The sequence below is a fragment of the Oncorhynchus mykiss genome, unplaced genomic scaffold (assembly GCF_013265735.2).
Source record: "Oncorhynchus mykiss isolate Arlee unplaced genomic scaffold, USDA_OmykA_1.1 un_scaffold_564, whole genome shotgun sequence".
In the NCBI taxonomy this organism is placed as follows: domain Eukaryota; kingdom Metazoa; phylum Chordata; class Actinopteri; order Salmoniformes; family Salmonidae; genus Oncorhynchus; species Oncorhynchus mykiss.
In genome coordinates, this window is record NW_023494011.1 from 1 (window position 1) to 20,337 (window position 20,337).

The window sequence follows — 20,337 nt, forward strand, 5'->3', positions numbered from 1 at the left end:
TTCGAGGGACACTGCATTTCTCATTTGGCTCTGAAGCTTAAAAATTGTAAAAACGTCTGAAACAGCAGATGAATCATTTCGTGTAAGTAATTAACCTACAATATGGTGGGGAACTTTGTCAAACGGCAGAGTTGCTGAGTTCTTAGCTTGCATAGTAAGTCTTAAACTCATTCAAAAACAACCCTTCTAAAATTACATTGCAGTGCCGTGACCCGGATTCGAACCGGGGTTGCTGCGACCACAACGCAGAGTACTAACCACTATACGATCACGGCCGGCTTCAAGAGCTGGCTTTGTAAAGCCTACATAGGCTGTGAAAGTGATGTGCACAAGCTGGCTAAACTCTTTTCATTTTGGTCTCGATAATGAATAAACTGAAGAAACAGTGGAGCTTTACACAGTCGGTAGGTTTTTTCTCATTCAAAAAGTGCCCTTTTTCCGTGACATTGGAATATCTCAATTGCATCCTCCTCACGTCATCTCTAATTCTCTAAACCCATTGGTGAGAAAACCTGAGTGCCCTCCCCTCTGACCTTCTCACCAATGTGAACAATAAAAAGCTACTGCTGAGATTTGAACTCAGGAACTCCTGTTTACTAGACAGGCACTTTAACCAACTAAGCCACAGCACCCATAAAAGTCATATATGTTGCAGATGTGAACACCCACACCTATTTGAATCAAACCAGTCTCATTAATTTTAACCCACATCTCTGTCTAGCAAAATCACATCACAAAAGAGATGTCTTTTACTAATATTGGAACGATACAGACACCTTCAATTGTCTAGCAACAGGGTTTCTTAAGCTACGTTTTGGGACGCAAAGTGGGCCTGAGCATGTGAGAGGCAGTGTTGCCAAATCCTCAGGAAGGAAAGTAGCTATTGCTGGTCCTAAAAGTAGCTAGAAGTCGCTAAATGACGTCATCACATCATTTTCATAATTGGCCAAGTGGATGTAATTGTGATTGACGCTGTAGGAGAGAGGAATAACGTCTCGGGAGAGACAAAAAGTGAGTAAAAAACACCCTAAGTATGTTTAGAACTACAATTGAACTTTCTTCTGTCGATTCTTGTCTTTTTTTCTGAATACTCACTAAATATAGCGACAAAGTCGCTAAGTTGGCAACACTGGTGAGAGGTGGGTAGCGAGATATCAGTAATCAATGGTAATCACATACTATTTCTTCGTAACTATGATCATTCGAGGACAGTACATTTTTCATTTGGGTCTCGAGATGAATAAACTCAAGAACCTCTGACATGAATTCTTAAACTATGATTTGGGACCCAAAGCGGTTATTAACATGTCATAGGTGGGTCGCGAGATATGAGTGAACATTCAGAATCATACACTATTTCTTCATAATGTTGGTCGTTCGAGGACACTGCATTTCTCATTTGGCTCTGGAGCTTAAAAATGGTAAAAAACGTCTGAAACAGCAGATGAATCATTTCGTGTAAGTAATTAACCTACAATATGGTGGGGAACTTTGTCAAACGGCAGAGTTGCTGAGTTTCTTAGCTTGCATAGTAAGTCTTAACTCATTCAAAAACAACCCTTCTAAAATTACATTGCAGTGCCAGTGACCCGGATTCGAACCGGGTTGCTGCGACCACAACGCAGAGTACTAACCACTATACGATCACGGCCGGCTTCAAGAGCTGGCTTTGTAAAGCCTACATAGGCTGTGAAAGTGATGTGCACAAGCTGGCTAAACTCTTTTCATTTTGGTCTCGATAATGAATAAACTGAAGAACCATGGAGCTTTACACAGTCGGTAGGTTTGTTCTCATTCAAAAGTGCCCTTTTTCCGTGACATTGGAATATCTCAATTGCATCCTCCTCACGTCATCTCTTAATTCTCTAAACCCATTGGTGAGAAAACCTGAGTGCCCTCCCCTCTGACCTTCTCCACCAATGTGAACAATAAAAAGGTACTGCTGAGATTTGAACTCAGGATCTCCTGTTTACTAGACAGGCACTTTAACCAACTAAGCACAGCACCCATAAAAGTCATATATGTTGCAGATGTGAACACCCACACCTATTTGAATCAAACCAGTCCTCATTAATTTAACCCACATCTCTGTCTAGCAAAATCACATCACAAAAGAGATGTCTTTTACTAATATTGGAAACGATACAGACACCTTCAATTGTCTAGCAACAGGGTTTCTTAAGCTACGTTTTGGGACGCAAAGTGGGCCGAGCATGTGAGAGGCAGTGTTGCCAAATCCTCAGGAAGGAAAGTAGCTATTGCTGGTCCTAAAAGTAGCTAGAAGTCGCTAAATGACGTCATCACATAATTTTCATAATTGGCAAGTGGATGTAATTGTGATTGACGCTGTAGGAGAGAGGAATAACGGTCTCGGGAGAGACAAAAAGTGAGTAAAAACACCCTAAGTTGTTTAGAACTACAATTGAACTTTCTTCTGTCGATTCTTGTCTTTTTTCTGAATACTCACTAATATAGCGACAAAGTCGCTAAGTTGGCAACACTGGTGAGAGGTGGGTAGCGAGATATCAGTAATCAATGGTAATCACATACTATTTCTTCGTAAACTATGATCATCGAGGACAGTACATTTTTCATTTGGGTCTCGAGATGATAAACTCAAGAACCTCTGACATGAATTCTATAAACTATGATTTGGGACCCAAGCGGTATTAACATGTCATAGTGGGTCGCGAGATATGAGTGAACATTCAGAATCATACACTATTTCTTCATAATGTTGGTCGTTCGAGGACACTGCATTTCTCATTTGGCTCTGGAGCTTAAAAATGGTAAAAAACGTCTGAAAACAGCAGATGAATCATTTCGTGTAAGTAATTAACCTACAATATGGTGGGGAAACTTTGTCAAACGGCAGAGTTGCTGAGTTTCTTAGCTTGCATAGTTAGTCTTAACTCATTCAAAAACAACCCTTCTAAAATTACATTGCAGTGCCGTGACCCCGGATTCGAACCGGGGTTGCTGCGACCACAACGCCGAGTACTAAACCACTATACGATCACGGGCGCTTCAAGAGCTGGCTTTGTAAAGCCTACATAGGCTGTGAAAGTGATGTGCACAAGCTGGCTAAACTCTTTTCATTTTGGTCTCGATAATGAATAAACTGAAGAAACAGTGGAGCTTTACACAGTCGGTAGGTTTGTTCTCATTCAAAAAGTGCCCTTTTTCCGTGACATTGGAATATCTCAATTGCATCCTCCTCACGTCATCTCTAATTCTCTAAACCCATTGGTGAGAAAACCTGAGTGCCCTCCCCTCTGACCTTCTCCACCAATGTGAACAATAAAAAGGTACTGCTGAGATTTGAACTCAGGATCTCCTGTTTACTAGACAGGCACTTTAACCAACTAAGCCACAGCACCCATAAAAGTCATATATGTTGCAGATGTGACACCCACACCTATTTGAATCAAACCAGTCTCATTAATTTAACCCACATCTCTGTCTAGCAAAATCACATCACAAAAGAGATGTATTTTACTAATATTGGAAACGATACAGACACCTTCAATTGTCTAGCAACAGGGTTTCTTAAGCTACGTTTTGGGACGCAAAGTGGGCCTGAGCATGTGAGAGGCAGTGTTGCCAAATCCTCAGGGAAGGAAAGTAGCTATTGCTTGGTCCTAAAAGTAGCTAGAAGTCGCTAAATTGACGTCATCACATAATTTCATAATTGGCCAAGTGGATGTAATTGTGATTGACGCTGTAGGAGAGAGGAATAACGTCTCGGGAGAGACAAAAAGTGAGTAAAAAACACCCTAAGTATGTTTAGAACTACAAATTGAACTTTTCTTCTGTCGATTCTTGTCTTTTTTCTGAATACTCACTAAATATAGCGACAAAGTCGCTAAGTTGGCAACACTGGTGAGAAGGTGGGTAGCGAGATATCAGTATATCAATGGTAATCACATACTATTTCTTCGTAACTATGATCATTCGAGGACAGTTACTTTTTCATTTGTGGGTCTCGAGGATGAATAACTCAAGAACCTCTGACATGAATTCTTAAACTATGATTTGGGACCCAAAGCGGTTATTAACATGTCATAGGTGGGTCGCGAGATATGAAGTGAACATTCAGAATCATACACTATTTCTTCATAATGTTGGTCGTTCGAGGACACTGCATTTCTCATTTGGCTCTCGGAGCTTAAAAATGGTAAAAAACGTCTGAAACAGCAGATGAATCATTTCGTGTAAGTAATTAACCTACAATATGGTGGGGAACTTTGTCAAACGGCAGAGTTGCTGAAGTTTCTTAGCTTGCATAGTTAAGTCTTAACTCATTCAAAAACAACCCTTCTAAAATGACATTGCAGTGCCGTGACCCGGATTCGGAAACCGGGTTGCTGCGACCACAACGCAGAGGTACTAACCACTATACGATCACGGCCGGCTATCAAGAGCTGGCTTTGTAAAGCCTACATAGGCTGTGAAAGTGATGTGCACAAGCTGGCTAAACTCTTTTCATTTTGGTCTCGATAATGAATAAACTGAAGAAACAGTGGAGCTTTACACAGTCGGTAGGTTTTTCTCATTCAAAAAGTGCCCTTTTTTCCGTGACATTGGAATATCTCAATTGCATCCTCCTCACGTCATCTCTAATTCTCTAAACCCATTGGTGAGAAAACCTGAGTGCCCTCCCCTCTGACCTTCTCCACCAATGTGAACAATAAAAAGGTACTGCTGAGATTTGAACTCAGGATCTCCTGTTTACTAGACAGGCACTTTAACCAACTAAGCCACAGCACCCATAAAAGTCATATATGTTGCAGATGTGAACACCCACACCTATTTGAATCAAACCAGTCTCATTAATTTAACCCACATCTCTGTCTAGCAAAATCACATCACAAAAGAGATGTCTTTTACTAATATTGGAAACGATACAGACACCTTCAATTGTCTAGCAACAGGGTTTCTTAAGCTACGTTTTGGGACGCAAAGTGGGCCTGAGCATGTGAGAGGCAGTGTTGCCAAATCCTCAGGAAGGAAAGTAGCTATTGCTGGTCCTAAAAGTAGCTAGAAGTCGCTAAATGACGTCATCACATAATTTTCATAATTGGCCAAGTGGATGTAATTGTGATTGACGCTGTAGGAGAGAGGAATAACGTCTCGGGAGAGACAAAAAGTGAGTAAAAAACACCCTAAGTATGTTTAGAACTACAATTGAACTTTCTTCTGTCGATTCTTGTCTTTTTTCTGAATACTCACTAAATATAGCGACAAAGTCGCTAAGTTGGCAACACTGGTGAGAGGTGGGTAGCGAGATATCAGTAATCAATGTTAATCACATACTATTTCTTCGTAACTATGATCATTCGAGGACAGTACATTTTTCATTTGGGTCTCGAGATGAATAAACTCAAGAACCTCTGACATGAATTCTTAAACTATGATTTGGGACCCAAAGCGGTTATTAACATGTCATAGGTGGGTCGCGAGATATGAGTGAACATTCAGAATCATACACTATTTCTTCATAATGTTGGTCGTTCGAGGACACTGCATTTCTCATTTGGCTCTGGAGCTTAAAATTGTAAAAACGTCTGAAACAGCAGATGAATCATTTTCGTGTAAGTAATTAACCTACAATATGGTGGGGAACTTTGTCAAACAGCAGAGTTGCTGAGTTTCTTAGCTTGCATAGTAAGTCTTAACTCATTCAAAAAACAATCCTTCTAAAATTACATTGCAGTGCCGTGACACGGATTCGAACCGGGGTTGCTGCGACCACAACGCAGAGTACTAACCACTATACGATCACGGCCGGCTACAAGAGCTGGCTTTGTAAAGCCTACATAGGCTGTGAAAGTGATGTGCACAAGCTGGCTAAACTCTTTTCATTTTGGTCTCGATAATGAATAAACTGAAGAAACAGTGGAGCTTTACACAGTCGGTAGGTTTTTTCTCATTCAAAAAGTGCCCTTTTTCCGTGACATTGAATATCTCAATTGCATCCTCCTCACGTCATCTCTAATTCTCTAAACCCATTGGTGAGAAAACCTGAGTGCCCTCCCCTCTGACCTTCTCCACCAATGTGAACAATAAAAAGGTACTGCTGAGATTTGAACTCAGGATCTCCTGTTTACTAGACAGGCACTTTAACCAACTAAGCCACAGCACCCATAAAAGTCATATATGTTGCAGATGTGAACACCCACACCTATTTGAATCAAACCAGTCTCATTAATTTAACCCACATCTCTGTCTAGCAAAATCACATCACAAAAGAGATGTCTTTTACTAATATTGGAAACGATACAGACACCTTCAATTGTCTAGCAACAGGGTTTCTTAAGCTACGTTTTGGGACGCAAAGTGGGCCTGAGCATGTGAGAGGCAGTGTTGCCAAATCCTCAGGAAGGAAAGTAGCTATTGCTGGTCCTAAAAGTAGCTAGAAGTCGCTAAATGACGTCATCACATAATTTTCATAATTGGCCAAGTGGATGTAATTGTGATTGACGCTGTAGGAGAGAGGAATAACTGTCTCGGGGAGAGACAAAAAGTGAGTAAAAAAACACCCTAAGTATGTTTAGAACTACAATTGAACTTTCTTCTGTCGATTCTTGTCTTTTTTCTGAATACTCACTAAATATAGCGACAAGGTCGCTAAGTTGGCAACACTGGTGAGAGTGGGTAGCGAGATATCAGTAATCAATGGTAATCACATACTATTTCTTCGTAACTATGATCATTCGAGGACAGTACATTTTTCATTTGGGTCTCGAGATGAATAAACTCAAGAACCTCTGACATGAATTCTTAAACTATGATTTGGGACCCAAAGCGGTTATTAACATGTCATAGGTGGGTCGCGAGATATGAGTGAACATTCAGAATCATACACTATTTCTTCATAATGTTGGTCGTTCGAGGACACTGCATTTCTCATTTGGCTCTGAAGCTTAAAAATTGTAAAAACGTCTGAAACAGCAGATGAATCATTTTGTGTAAGTAATTAACCTACAATATGGTGGGGAACTTTGTCAAACAGCAGAGTTGCTGAGTTTCTTAGCTTGCATAGTAAGTCTTAACTCATTCAAAAAACAATCCTTCTAAAATTACATTGCAGTGCCGTGACACGGATTCGAACCGGGGTTGCTGCAACCACAACGCATAGTACTAACCACTATACGATCACTGCCGGCTACAAGAGCTGGCTTTGTAAAGCCTACATAGGCTGTGAAAGTGATGTGCACAAGCTGGCTAAACTCTTTTCATTTTGGTCTCGATAATGAATAAACTGAAGAAACAGTGGAGCTTTACACAGTCGGTAGGTTTTTTCTCATTCAAAAAGTGCCCTTTTTCCGTGACATTGGAATATCTCAATTGCATCCTCCTCACGTCATCTCTAATTCTCTAAACCCATTGGTGAGAAAACCTGAGTGCCCTCCCCTCTGACCTTCTCCACCAATGTGAACAATAAAAAGGTACTGCTGAGATTTGAACTCAGGATCTCCTGTTTACTAGACAGGCACTTTAACCAACTAAGCCACAGCACCCATAAAAGTCATATATGTTGCAGATGTGAACACCCACACCTATTTGAATCAAACCAGTCTCATTAATTTAACCCACATCTCTGTCTAGCAAAATCACATCACAAAAGAGATGTCTTTTACTAATATTGGAAACGATACAGACACCTTCAATTGTCTAGCAACAGGGTTTCTTAAGCTACGTTTTGGGACGCAAAGTGGGCCTGAGCATGTGAGAGGCAGTGTTGCCAAATCCTCAGGAAGGAAAGTAGCTATTGCTGGTCCTAAAAGTAGCTAGAAGTCGCTAAATGACGTCATCACATAATTTTCATAATTGGCCAAGTGGATGTAATTGTGATTGACGCTGTAGGAGAGAGGAATAACGTCTCGGGAGAGACAAAAAGTGAGTAAAAAACACCCTAAGTATGTTTAGAACTACAATTGAACTTTCTTCTGTCGATTCTTGTCTTTTTTCTGAATACTCACTAAATATAGCGACAAGGTCGCTAAGTTGGCAACACTGGTGAGAGGTGGGTAGCGAGATATCAGTAATCAATGTTAATCACATACTATTTCTTCGTAACTATGATCATTCGAGGACAGTACATTTTTCATTTGGGTCTCGAGATGAATAAACTCAAGAACCTCTGACATGAATTCTTAAACTATGATTTGGGACCCAAAGCGGTTATTAACATGTCATAGGTGGGTCGCGAGATATGAGTGAACATTCAGAATCATATACTATTTCTTCATAATGTTGGTCGTTCGAGGACACTGCATTTCTCATTTGGCTCTGGAGCTTAAAAATTGTAAAAACGTCTGAAACAGCAGATGAATCATTTCGTGTAAGTAATTAACCTACAATATGGTGGGGAACTTTGTCAAACGGCAGAGTTGCTGAGTTTCTTAGCTTGCATAGTAAGTCATTCAAAAAACAACCCTTCTAAAATTACATTGCAGTGCCGTGACCCGGATTCGAACCGGGGTTGCTGCGACCACAACGCAGAGTACTAACCACTATACGATCACGGCCGGCTACAAGAGCTGGCTTTGTAAAGCCTACATAGGCTGTGAAAGTGATGTGCACAAGCTGGCTAAACTCTTTTAATTTTGGTCTCGATAATGAATAAACTGAAGAAACAGTGGAGCTTTACACAGTCGGTAGGTTTTTTCTCATTCAAAAAGTGCCCTTTTTCCGTGACATTGGAATATCTCAATTGCATCCTCCTCACGTCATCTCTAATTCTCTAAACCCATTGGTGAGAAAACCTGAGTGCCCTCCCCTCTGACCTTCTCCACCAATGTGAACAATAAAAAGGTACTGCTGAGATTTGAACTCAGGATCTCCTGTTTACTAGACAGGCACTTTAACCAACTAAGCCACAGCACCCATAAAAGTCATATATGTTGCAGATGTGAACACCCACACCTATTTGAATCAAACCAGTCTCATTAATTTAACCCACATCTCTGTCTAGCAAAATCACATCACAAAACAGATGTCTTTTACTAATATTGGAAACGATACAGACACATTCAATTGTCTAGCAACAGGGTTTCTTAAGCTACGTTTTGGGACGCAAAGTGGGCCTGAGCATGTGAGAGGCAGTGTTGCCAAATCCTCAGGAAGGAAAGTAGCTATTGCTGGTCCTAAAAGTAGCTAGAAGTCGCTAAATGACGTCATCACATAATTTTCATAATTGGCCAAGTGGATGTAATTGTGATTGACGCTGTAGGAGAGAGGAATAACGTCTCGGGAGAGACAAAAAGTGAGTAAAAAACACCCTAAGTATGTTTAGAACTACAATTGAACTTTCTTCTGTCGATTCTTGTCTTTTTTCTGAATACTCACTAAATATAGCGACAAAGTCGCTAAGTTGGCAACACTGGTGAGAGGTGGGTAGCGAGATATCAGTAATCAATGGTAATCACATACTATTTCTTCGTAACTATGATCATTCGAGGACAGTACATTTTTCATTTGGGTCTCGAGATGAATAAACTCAAGAACCTCTGACATGAATTCTTAAACTATGATTTGGGACCCAAAGCGGTTATTAACATGTCATAGGTGGGTCGCGAGATATGAGTGAACATTCAGAATCATATACTATTTCTTCATAATGTTGGTCGTTCGAGGACACTGCATTTCTCATTTGGCTCTCGAGCTTAAAAATGGTAAAAACGTCTGAAACAGCAGATGAATGATTTCGTGTAAGTAATTAACCTACAATATGGTGGGGAACTTTGTCAAACGGCAGAGTTGCTGAGTTTCTTAGCTTGCATAGCAAGTCTTAACTCAATTCAAAAAACCACCCTTCTAAAATTACATTGCAGTGCCGTGACCCGGATTCGAACCGGGGTTGCTGCGACCACAACGCAGAGTACTAACCACTATACGATCACAGCCGGCTTCAAGAGGTGGCTTTGTAAAGCCTACATAGACTGTGAAAGTGATGTGCACAAGCTGGCTAAACTCTTTTCATTTTGGTCTCGATAATGAATAAACTGAAGAAACAGTGGAGCTTTACACAGTCGGTAGGTTTTTTCTCATTCAAAAAGTGCCCTTTTTCCGTGACATTGGAATATCTCAATTGCATCCTCCTCACGTCATCTCTAATTCTCTAAACCCATTGGTGAGAAAACCTGAGTGCCCTCCCCTCAGACCTTCTCCACCAATGTGAACAATAAAAAGGTACTGCTGAGATTTGAACTCAGGATCTCCTGTTTACTAGACAGGCACTTTAACCAACTAAGCCACAGCACCCATAAAAGCCATATATGTTGCAGATGTGAACACCCACACCTATTTGAATCAAACCAGTCTCATTAATTTAACCCACATCTCTGTCTAGCAAAATCACATCACAAAAGAGATGTCTTTTACTAATATTGGAAACGATACAGACACCTTCAATTGTCTAGCAACAGGGTTTCTTAAGCTACGTTTTGGGACGCAAAGTGGGCCTGAGCATGTGAGAGGCAGTGTTGCCAGATCCTCAGGAAGGAAAGTAGCTATTGCTGGTCCTAAAAGTAGCTAGAAGTCGCTAAATGACGTCATCACATAATTTTCATAATTGGCCAAGTGGATGTAATTGTGATTGACGCTGTAGGAGAGAGGAATAACGCCTCGGGAGAGACAAAAAGTGAGTAAAAAACACCCTAAGTATGTTTAGAACTACAATTGAACTTTCTTCTGTCGATTCTTGTCTTTTTTCTGAATACTCACTAAATATAGCGACAAAGTCGCTAAGTTGGCAACACTGGTGAGAGGTGGGTAGCGAGATATCAGTAATCAATGGTAATCACATACTATTTCTTCGTAACTATGATCATTCGAGGACAGTACATTTTTCATTTGGGTCTCGAGATGAATAAACTCAAGAACCTCTGACATGAATTCTTAAACTATGATTTGGGACCCAAAGCGGTTATTAACATGTCATAGGTGGGTCGCGAGATATGAGTGAACATTCAGAATCATATACTATTTCTTCATAATGTTGGTCGTTCGAGGACACTGCATTTCTCATTTGGCTCTCGAGCTTAAAAATGGTAAAAACGTCTGAAACAGCAGATGAATCATTTCGTGTAAGTAATTAACCTACAATATGGTGGGGAACTTTGTCAAACGGCAGAGTTGCTGAGTTTCTTAGCTTGCATAGCAAGTCTTAACTCAATTCAAAAAACCACCCTTCTAAAATTACATTGCAGTGCCGTGACCCGGATTCGAACCAGGGTTGCTGCGACCACAACGCAGAGTACTAACCACTATACGATCACGGCCGGCTTCAAGAGGTGGCTTTGTAAAGCCTACATAGACTGTGAAAGAGATGTGCACAAGCTGGCTAAACTCTTTTCATTTTGGTCTCGATAATGAATAAACTGAAGAAACAATGGAGCTTTACACAGTCGGTAGGTTTTTTCTCATTCAAAAAGTGCCCTTTTTCCGTGACATTGGAATATCTCAATTGCATCCTCCTCACGTCATCTCTAATTCTCTAAACCCATTGGTGAGAAAACCTGAGTGCCCTCCCCTCTGACCTTCTCCACCAATGTGAACAATAAAAAGGTACTGCTGAGATTTGAACTCAGGATCTCCTGTTTACTAGACAGGCACTTTAACCAACTAAGCCACAGCACCCATAAAAGTCATATATGTTGCAGATGTGAACACCCACACCTATTTGAATCAAACCAGTCTCATTAATTTAACCCACATCTCTGTCTAGCAAAATCACATCACAAAAGAGATGTCTTTTACTAATATTGGAAACGATACAGACACCTTCAATTGTCTAGCAACAGGGTTTCTTAAGCTACGTTTTGGGACGCAAAGTGGGCCTGAGCATGTGAGAGGCAGTGTTGCCAAATCCTCAGGAAGGAAAGTAGCTATTGCTGGTCCTAAAAGTAGCTAGAAGTCGCTAAATGACGTCATCACATAATTTTCATAATTGGCCAAGTGGATGTAATTGTGATTGACGCTGTAGGAGAGAGGAATAACGCCTCGGGAGAGACAAAAAGTGAGTAAAAAACACCCTAAGTATGTTTAGAACTACAATTGAACTTTCTTCTGTCGATTCTTGTCTTTTTTCTGAATACTCACTAAATATAGCGACAAAGTCGCTAAGTTGGCAACACTGGTGAGAGGTGGGTAGCGAGATATCAGTAATCAATGGTAATCACATACTATTTCTTCGTAACTATGATCATTCGAGGACAGTACATTTTTCATTTGGGTCTCGAGATGAATAAACTCAAGAACCTCTGACATGAATTCTTAAACTATGATTTGGGACCCAAAGCGGTTATTAACATGTCATAGGTGGGTCGCGAGATATGAGTGAACATTCAGAATCATATACTATTTCTTCATAATGTTGGTCGTTCGAGGACACTGCATTTCTCATTTGGCTCTGGAGCTTAAAAATTGTAAAAACGTCTGAAACAGCAGATGAATCATTTCGTGTAAGTAATTAACCTACAATATGGTGGGGAACTTTGTCAAACGGCAGAGTTGCTGAGTTTCTTAGCTTGCATAGTAAGTCTTAACTCATTCAAAAAACAACCCTTCTAAAATTACATTGCAGTGCCGTGACCCGGATTCGAACCGGGGTTGCTGCGACCACAACGCAGAGTACTAACCACTATACGATCACGGCCGGCTACAAGAGCTGGCTTTGTAAAGCCTACATAGGCTGTGAAAGTGATGTGCACAAGCTGGCTAAACTCTTTTAATTTTGGTCTCGATAATGAATAAACTGAAGAAACAGTGGAGCTTTACACAGTCGGTAGGTTTTTTCTCATTCAAAAAGTGCCCTTTTTCCGTGACATTGGAATATCTCAATTGCATCCTCCTCACGTCATCTCTAATTCTCTAAACCCATTGGTGAGGAAACTTGAGTGCCCTCCCCTCTGACCTTCTCCACCAATGTGAACAATAAAAAGGTACTGCTGAGATTTGAACTCAGGATCTCCTGTTTACTAGACAGGCACTTTAACCAACTAAGCCACAGCACCCATAAAAGTCATATATGTTGCAGATGTGAACACCCACACCTATTTGAATCAAACCAGTCTCATTAATTTAACCCACATCTCTGTCTAGCAAAATCACATCACAAAAGAGATGTCTTTTACTAATATTGGAAACGATACAGACACCTTCAATTGTCTAGCAACAGGGTTTCTTAAGCTACGTTTTGGGACGCAAAGTGGGCCTGATCATGTGAGAGGCAGTGTTGCCAAATCCTCAGGAAGGAAAGTAGCTATTGCTGGTCCTAAAAGTAGCTAGAAGTCGCTAAATGACGTCATCACATAATTTTCATAATTGGCCAAGTGGATGTAATTGTGATTGACGCTGTAGGAGAGAGGAATAACGTCTCGGGAGAGACAAAAAGTGAGTAAAAAAACACCCTAAGTATGTTTAGAACTACAATTGAACTTTCTTCTGTCGATTCTTGTCTTTTTTCTGAATACCTCCTAAATATAGCGACAAAGTCGCTAAGTTGGCAACACTGGTGAGAGGTGGGTAGCGAGATATCAGTAATCAATGGTAATCACATACTATTTCTTCGTAACTATGATCATTCGAGGACAGTACATTTTTCATTTGGGTCTTGAGATGAATAAACTCAAGAACCTCTGACATGAATTCTTAAACTATGATTTGGGACCCAAAGCGGTTATTAACATGTCATAGGTGGGTCGCGAGATATGAGTGAACATTCAGAATCATATACTATTTCTTCATAATGTTGGTCGTTCGAGGACACTGCATTTCTCATTTGGCTCTGGAGCTTAAAAATTGTAAAAACGTCTGAAACAGCAGATGAATCATTTCGTGTAAGTAATTAACCTACAATATGGTGGGGAACTTTGTCAAACGGCAGAGTTGCTGAGTTTCTTAGCTTGCATAGTAAGTCTTAACTCATTCAAAAAACAACCCTTCTAAAATTACATTGCAGTGCCGTGACCCGGATTCGAACCGGGGTTGCTGCGACCACAACGCAGAGTACTAACCACTATACGATCACGGCCGGCTACAAGAGCTGGCTTTGTAAAGCCTACATAGGCTGTGAAAGTGATGTGCACAAGCTGGCTAAACTCTTTTAATTTTGGTCTCGATAATGAATAAACTGAAGAAACAGTGGAGCTTTACACAGTCGGTAGGTTTTTTCTCATTCAAAAAGTGCCCTTTTTCCGTGACATTGGAATATCTCAATTGCATCCTCCTCACGTCATCTCTAATTCTCTAAACCCATTGGTGAGGAAACTTGAGTGCCCTCCCCTCTGACCTTCTCCACCAATGTGAACAATAAAAAGGTACTGCTGAGATTTGAACTCAGGATCTCCTGTTTACTAGACAGGCACTTTAACCAACTAAGCCACAGCACCCATAAAAGTCATATATGTTGCAGATGTGAACACCCACACCTATTTGAATCAAACCAGTCTCATTAATTTAACCCACATCTCTGTCTAGCAAAATCACATCACAAAAGAGATGTCTTTTACTAATATTGGAAACGATACAGACACCTTCAATTGTCTAGCAACAGGGTTTCTTAAGCTACGTTTTGGGACGCAAAGTGGGCCTGATCATGTGAGAGGCAGTGTTGCCAAATCCTCAGGAAGGAAAGTAGCTATTGCTGGTCCTAAAAGTAGCTAGAAGTCGCTAAATGACGTCATCACATAATTTTCATAATTGGCCAAGTGGATGTAATTGTGATTGACGCTGTAGGAGAGAGGAATAACGTCTCGGGAGAGACAAAAAGTGAGTAAAAAAACACCCTAAGTATGTTTAGAACTACAATTGAACTTTCTTCTGTCGATTCTTGTCTTTTTTCTGAATACCTCCTAAATATAGCGACAAAGTCGCTAAGTTGGCAACACTGGTGAGAGGTGGGTAGCGAGATATCAGTAATCAATGGTAATCACATACTATTTCTTCGTAACTATGATCATTCGAGGACAGTACATTTTTCATTTGGGTCTTGAGATGAATAAACTCAAGAACCTCTGACATGAATTCTTAAACTATGATTTGGGACCCAAAGCGGTTATTAACATGTCATAGGTGGGTCGCGAGATATGAGTGAACATTCAGAATCATATACTATTTCTTCATAATGTTGGTCGTTCGAGGACACTGCATTTCTCATTTGGCTCTGGAGCTTAAAAATTGTAAAAACGTCTGAAACAGCAGATGAATCATTTCGTGTAAGTAATTAACCTACAATATGGTGGGGAACTTTGTCAAACGGCAGAGTTGCTGAGTTTCTTAGCTTGCATAGTAAGTCTTAACTCATTCAAAAAACAACCCTTCTAAAATTACATTGCAGTGCCGTGACCCGGATTCGAACCGGGGTTGCTGCGACCACAACGCAGAGTACTAACCACTATACGATCACGGCCGGCTACAAGAGCTGGCTTTGTAAAGCCTACATAGGCTGTGAAAGTGATGTGCACAAGCTGGCTAAACTCTTTTAATTTTGGTCTCGATAATGAATAAACTGAAGAAACAGTGGAGCTTTACACAGTCGGTAGGTTTTTTCTCATTCAAAAAGTGCCCTTTTTCCGTGACATTGGAATATCTCAATTGCATCCTCCTCACGTCATCTCTAATTCTCTAAACCCATTGGTGAGGAAACTTGAGTGCCCTCCCCTCTGACCTTCTCCACCAATGTGAACAATAAAAAGGTACTGCTGAGATTTGAACTCAGGATCTCCTGTTTACTAGACAGGCACTTTAACCAACTAAGCCACAGCACCCATAAAAGTCATATATGTTGCAGATGTGAACACCCACACCTATTTGAATCAAACCAGTCTCATTAATTTAACCCACATCTCTGTCTAGCAAAATCACATCACAAAAGAGATGTCTTTTACTAATATTGGAAACGATACAGACACCTTCAATTGTCTAGCAACAGGGTTTCTTAAGCTACGTTTTGGGACGCAAAGTGGGCCTGATCATGTGAGAGGCAGTGTTGCCAAATCCTCAGGAAGGAAAGTAGCTATTGCTGGTCCTAAAAGTAGCTAGAAGTCGCTAAATGACGTCATCACATAATTTTCATAATTGGCCAAGTGGATGTAATTGTGATTGACGCTGTAGGAGAGAGGAATAACGTCTCGGGAGAGACAAAAAGTGAGTAAAAAAACACCCTAAGTATGTTTAGAACTACAATTGAACTTTCTTCTGTCGATTCTTGTCTTTTTTCTGAATACCTCCTAAATATAGCGACAAAGTCGCTAAGTTGGCAACACTGGTGAGAGGTGGGTAGCGAGATATCAGTAATCAATGGTAATCACATACTATTTCTTCGTAACTATGATCATTCGAGGACAGTACATTTTTCATTTGGGTCTTGAGATGAATAAACTCAAGAACCTCTGACATGAATTCTTAAACTATGATTTGGGACCCAAAGCGGTTATTAACATGTCATAGGTGGGTCGCGAGATATGAGTGAACATTCAGAATCATATACTATTTCTTCATAATGTTGGTCGTTCGAGGACACTGCATTTCTCATTTGGCTCTGGAGCTTAAAAATTGTAAAAACGTCTGAAACAGCAGATGAATCATTTCGTGTAAGTAATTAACCTACAATATGGTGGGGAACTTTGTCAAACGGCAGAGTTGCTGAGTTTCTTAGCTTGCATAGTAAGTCTTAACTCATTCAAAAAACAACCCTTCTAAAATTACATTGCAGTGCCGTGACCCGGATTCGAACCGGGGTTGCTGCGACCACAACGCAGAGTACTAACCACTATACGATCACGGCCGGCTACAAGAGCTGGCTTTGTAAAGCCTACATAGGCTGTGAAAGTGATGTGCACAAGCTGGCTAAACTCTTTTAATTTTGGTCTCGATAATGAATAAACTGAAGAAACAGTGGAGCTTTACACAGTCGGTAGGTTTTTTCTCATTCAAAAAGTGCCCTTTTTCCGTGACATTGGAATATCTCAATTGCATCCTCCTCACGTCATCTCTAATTCTCTAAACCCATTGGTGAGGAAACTTGAGTGCCCTCCCCTCTGACCTTCTCCACCAATGTGAACAATAAAAAGGTACTGCTGAGATTTGAACTCAGGATCTCCTGTTTACTAGACAGGCACTTTAACCAACTAAGCCACAGCACCCATAAAAGTCATATATGTTGCAGATGTGAACACCCACACCTATTTGAATCAAACCAGTCTCATTAATTTAACCCACATCTCTGTCTAGCAAAATCACATCACAAAAGAGATGTCTTTTACTAATATTGGAAACGATACAGACACCTTCAATTGTCTAGCAACAGGGTTTCTTAAGCTACGTTTTGGGACGCAAAGTGGGCCTGATCATGTGAGAGGCAGTGTTGCCAAATCCTCAGGAAGGAAAGTAGCTATTGCTGGTCCTAAAAGTAGCTAGAAGTCGCTAAATGACGTCATCACATAATTTTCATAATTGGCCAAGTGGATGTAATTGTGATTGACGCTGTAGGAGAGAGGAATAACGTCTCGGGAGAGACAAAAAGTGAGTAAAAAAACACCCTAAGTATGTTTAGAACTACAATTGAACTTTCTTCTGTCGATTCTTGTCTTTTTTCTGAATACCTCCTAAATATAGCGACAAAGTCGCTAAGTTGGCAACACTGGTGAGAGGTGGGTAGCGAGATATCAGTAATCAATGGTAATCACATACTATTTCTTCGTAACTATGATCATTCGAGGACAGTACATTTTTCATTTGGGTCTTGAGATGAATAAACTCAAGAACCTCTGACATGAATTCTTAAACTATGATTTGGGACCCAAAGCGGTTATTAACATGTCATAGGTGGGTCGCGAGATATGAGTGAACATTCAGAATCATATACTATTTCTTCATAATGTTGGTCGTTCGAGGACACTGCATTTCTCATTTGGCTCTGGAGCTTAAAAATTGTAAAAACGTCTGAAACAGCAGATGAATCATTTTGTGTAAGTAATTAACCTACAATATGGTGGGGAACTTTGTCAAACGGCAGAGTTGCTGAGTTTCTTAGCTTGCATAGTAAGTCTTAACTCATTCAAAAAACAACCCTTCTAAAATTACATTGCAGTGCCGTGACCCGGATTCGAACCGGGGTTGCTGCGACCACAACGCAGAGTACTAACCACTATACGATCACGGCCGGCTACAAGAGCTGGCTTTGTAAAGCCTACATAGGCTGTGAAAGTGATGTGCACAAGCTGGCTAAACTCTTTTAATTTTGGTCTCGATAATGAATAAACTGAAGAAACAGTGGAGCTTTACACAGTCGGTAGGTTTTTTCTCATTCAAAAAGTGCCCTTTTTCCGTGACATTGGAATATCTCAATTGCATCCTCCTCACGTCATCTCTAATTCTCTAAACCCATTGGTGAGGAAACTTGAGTGCCCTCCCCTCTGACCTTCTCCACCAATGTGAACAATAAAAAGGTACTGCTGAGATTTGAACTCAGGATCTCCTGTTTACTAGACAGGCACTTTAACCAACTAAGCCACAGCACCCATAAAAGTCATATATGTTGCAGATGTGAACACCCACACCTATTTGAATCAAACCAGTCTCATTAATTTAACCCACATCTCTGTCTAGCAAAATCACATCACAAAAGAGATGTCTTTTACTAATATTGGAAACGATACAGACACCTTCAATTGTCTAGCAACAGGGTTTCTTAAGCTACGTTTTGGGACGCAAAGTGGGCCTGAGCATGTGAGAGGCAGTGTTGCCAGATCCTCAGGAAGGAAAGTAGCTATTGCTGGTCCTAAAAGTAGCTAGAAGTCGCTAAATGACGTCATCACATAATTTTCATAATTGGCCAAGTGGATGTAATTGTGATTGACGCTGTAGGAGAGAGGAATAACGCCTCGGGAGAGACAAAAAGTGAGTAAAAAACACCCTAAGTATGTTTAGAACTACAATTGAACTTTCTTCTGTCGATTCTTGTCTTTTTTCTGAATACTCACTAAATATAGCGACAAAGTCGCTAAGTTGGCAACACTGGTGAGAGGTGGGTAGCGAGATATCAGTAATCAATGGTAATCACATACTATTTCTTCGTAACTATGATCATTCGAGGACAGTACATTTTTCATTTGGGTCTCGAGATGAATAAACTCAAGAACCTCTGACATGAATTCTTAAACTATGATTTGGGACCCAAAGCGGTTATTAATATGTCATAGGTGGGTCGCGAGATATGAGTGAACATTCAGAATCATATACTATTTCTTCATAATGTTGGTCGTTCGAGGACACTGCATTTCTCATTTGGCTCTGGAGCTTAAAAATTGTAAAAACGTCTGAAACAGCAGATGAATCATTTCGTGTAAGTAATTAACCTACAATATGGTGGGGAACTTTGTCAAACGGCAGAGTTGCTGAGTTTCTTAGCTTGCATAGTAAGTCTTAACTCATTCAAAAAACAACCCTTCTAAAATTACATTGCAGTGCCGTGACCCGGATTCGAACCGGGGTTGCTGCGACCACAACGCAGAGTACTAACCACTATACGATCACGGCCGGCTACAAGAGCTGGCTTTGTAAAGCCTACATAGGCTGTGAAAGTGATGTGCACAAGCTGGCTAAACTCTTTTAATTTTGGTCTCGATAATGAATAAACTGAAGAAACAGTGGAGCTTTACACAGTCGGTAGGTTTTTTCTCATTCAAAAAGTGCCCTTTTTCCGTGACATTGGAATATCTCAATTGCATCCTCCTCACGTCATCTCTAATTCTCTAAACCCATTGGTGAGGAAACTTGAGTGCCCTCCCCTCTGACCTTCTCCACCAATGTGAACAATAAAAAGGTACTGCTGAGATTTGAACTCAGGATCTCCTGTTTACTAGACAGGCACTTTAACCAACTAAGCCACAGCACCCATAAAAGTCATATATGTTGCAGATGTGAACACCCACACCTATTTGAATCAAACCAGTCTCATTAATTTAACCCACATCTCTGTCTAGCAAAATCACATCACAAAAGAGATGTCTTTTACTAATATTGGAAACGATACAGACACCTTCAATTGTCTAGCAACAGGGTTTCTTAAGCTACGTTTTGGGACGCAAAGTGGGCCTGAGCATGTGAGAGACAGTGTTGCCAGATCCTCAGGAAGGAAAGTAGCTATTGCTGGTCCTAAAAGTAGCTAGAAGTCGCTAAATGACGTCATCACATAATTTTCATAATTGGCCAAGTGGATGTAATTGTGATTGACGCTGTAGGAGAGAGGAATAACGCCTCGGGAGAGACAAAAAGTGAGTAAAAAACACCCTAAGTATGTTTAGAACTACAATTGAACTTTCTTCT

At 40.5% G+C, this 20,337-nt stretch overlaps 23 non-coding genes across 23 annotated transcripts; all 23 read right to left on the bottom strand.

Annotated features, from left to right (window-relative positions):
• Positions 1-203: 203 nt before the first annotated feature.
• Positions 204-275, bottom strand: trnah-gug. The gene has a single exon. It is a non-coding gene; the product is annotated as a tRNA-His (tRNA).
• A 3,031-nt stretch (positions 276-3,306) lies between these two features.
• trnat-agu lies at positions 3,307-3,380 on the bottom strand. Its single transcript has one exon. It is a non-coding gene; the product is annotated as a tRNA-Thr (tRNA).
• A 1,316-nt stretch (positions 3,381-4,696) lies between these two features.
• trnat-agu lies at positions 4,697-4,770 on the bottom strand. The gene has a single exon. It is a non-coding gene; the product is annotated as a tRNA-Thr (tRNA).
• Positions 4,771-6,071: 1,301 nt separating this feature from the next.
• On the bottom strand, positions 6,072-6,145 carry trnat-agu. Its single transcript has one exon. It is a non-coding gene; the product is annotated as a tRNA-Thr (tRNA).
• Positions 6,146-7,449: 1,304 nt separating this feature from the next.
• Positions 7,450-7,523, bottom strand: trnat-agu. Its single transcript has one exon. It is a non-coding gene; the product is annotated as a tRNA-Thr (tRNA).
• A 939-nt stretch (positions 7,524-8,462) lies between these two features.
• trnah-gug lies at positions 8,463-8,534 on the bottom strand. Its single transcript has one exon. It is a non-coding gene; the product is annotated as a tRNA-His (tRNA).
• Positions 8,535-8,818: 284 nt separating this feature from the next.
• On the bottom strand, positions 8,819-8,892 carry trnat-agu. The gene has a single exon. It is a non-coding gene; the product is annotated as a tRNA-Thr (tRNA).
• A 947-nt stretch (positions 8,893-9,839) lies between these two features.
• Positions 9,840-9,911, bottom strand: trnah-gug. Its single transcript has one exon. It is a non-coding gene; the product is annotated as a tRNA-His (tRNA).
• A 284-nt stretch (positions 9,912-10,195) lies between these two features.
• Positions 10,196-10,269, bottom strand: trnat-agu. Its single transcript has one exon. It is a non-coding gene; the product is annotated as a tRNA-Thr (tRNA).
• Positions 10,270-11,216: 947 nt separating this feature from the next.
• On the bottom strand, positions 11,217-11,288 carry trnah-gug. The gene has a single exon. It is a non-coding gene; the product is annotated as a tRNA-His (tRNA).
• A 284-nt stretch (positions 11,289-11,572) lies between these two features.
• trnat-agu lies at positions 11,573-11,646 on the bottom strand. Its single transcript has one exon. It is a non-coding gene; the product is annotated as a tRNA-Thr (tRNA).
• Positions 11,647-12,592: 946 nt separating this feature from the next.
• Positions 12,593-12,664, bottom strand: trnah-gug. Its single transcript has one exon. It is a non-coding gene; the product is annotated as a tRNA-His (tRNA).
• A 284-nt stretch (positions 12,665-12,948) lies between these two features.
• trnat-agu lies at positions 12,949-13,022 on the bottom strand. The gene has a single exon. It is a non-coding gene; the product is annotated as a tRNA-Thr (tRNA).
• Positions 13,023-13,969: 947 nt separating this feature from the next.
• Positions 13,970-14,041, bottom strand: trnah-gug. Its single transcript has one exon. It is a non-coding gene; the product is annotated as a tRNA-His (tRNA).
• A 284-nt stretch (positions 14,042-14,325) lies between these two features.
• Positions 14,326-14,399, bottom strand: trnat-agu. The gene has a single exon. It is a non-coding gene; the product is annotated as a tRNA-Thr (tRNA).
• A 947-nt stretch (positions 14,400-15,346) lies between these two features.
• On the bottom strand, positions 15,347-15,418 carry trnah-gug. The gene has a single exon. It is a non-coding gene; the product is annotated as a tRNA-His (tRNA).
• A 284-nt stretch (positions 15,419-15,702) lies between these two features.
• Positions 15,703-15,776, bottom strand: trnat-agu. The gene has a single exon. It is a non-coding gene; the product is annotated as a tRNA-Thr (tRNA).
• A 947-nt stretch (positions 15,777-16,723) lies between these two features.
• On the bottom strand, positions 16,724-16,795 carry trnah-gug. Its single transcript has one exon. It is a non-coding gene; the product is annotated as a tRNA-His (tRNA).
• A 284-nt stretch (positions 16,796-17,079) lies between these two features.
• Positions 17,080-17,153, bottom strand: trnat-agu. Its single transcript has one exon. It is a non-coding gene; the product is annotated as a tRNA-Thr (tRNA).
• A 947-nt stretch (positions 17,154-18,100) lies between these two features.
• Positions 18,101-18,172, bottom strand: trnah-gug. Its single transcript has one exon. It is a non-coding gene; the product is annotated as a tRNA-His (tRNA).
• Positions 18,173-18,456: 284 nt separating this feature from the next.
• On the bottom strand, positions 18,457-18,530 carry trnat-agu. Its single transcript has one exon. It is a non-coding gene; the product is annotated as a tRNA-Thr (tRNA).
• A 946-nt stretch (positions 18,531-19,476) lies between these two features.
• Positions 19,477-19,548, bottom strand: trnah-gug. The gene has a single exon. It is a non-coding gene; the product is annotated as a tRNA-His (tRNA).
• A 284-nt stretch (positions 19,549-19,832) lies between these two features.
• Positions 19,833-19,906, bottom strand: trnat-agu. The gene has a single exon. It is a non-coding gene; the product is annotated as a tRNA-Thr (tRNA).
• Between the last annotated feature and the right edge of the window lie 431 nt (positions 19,907-20,337).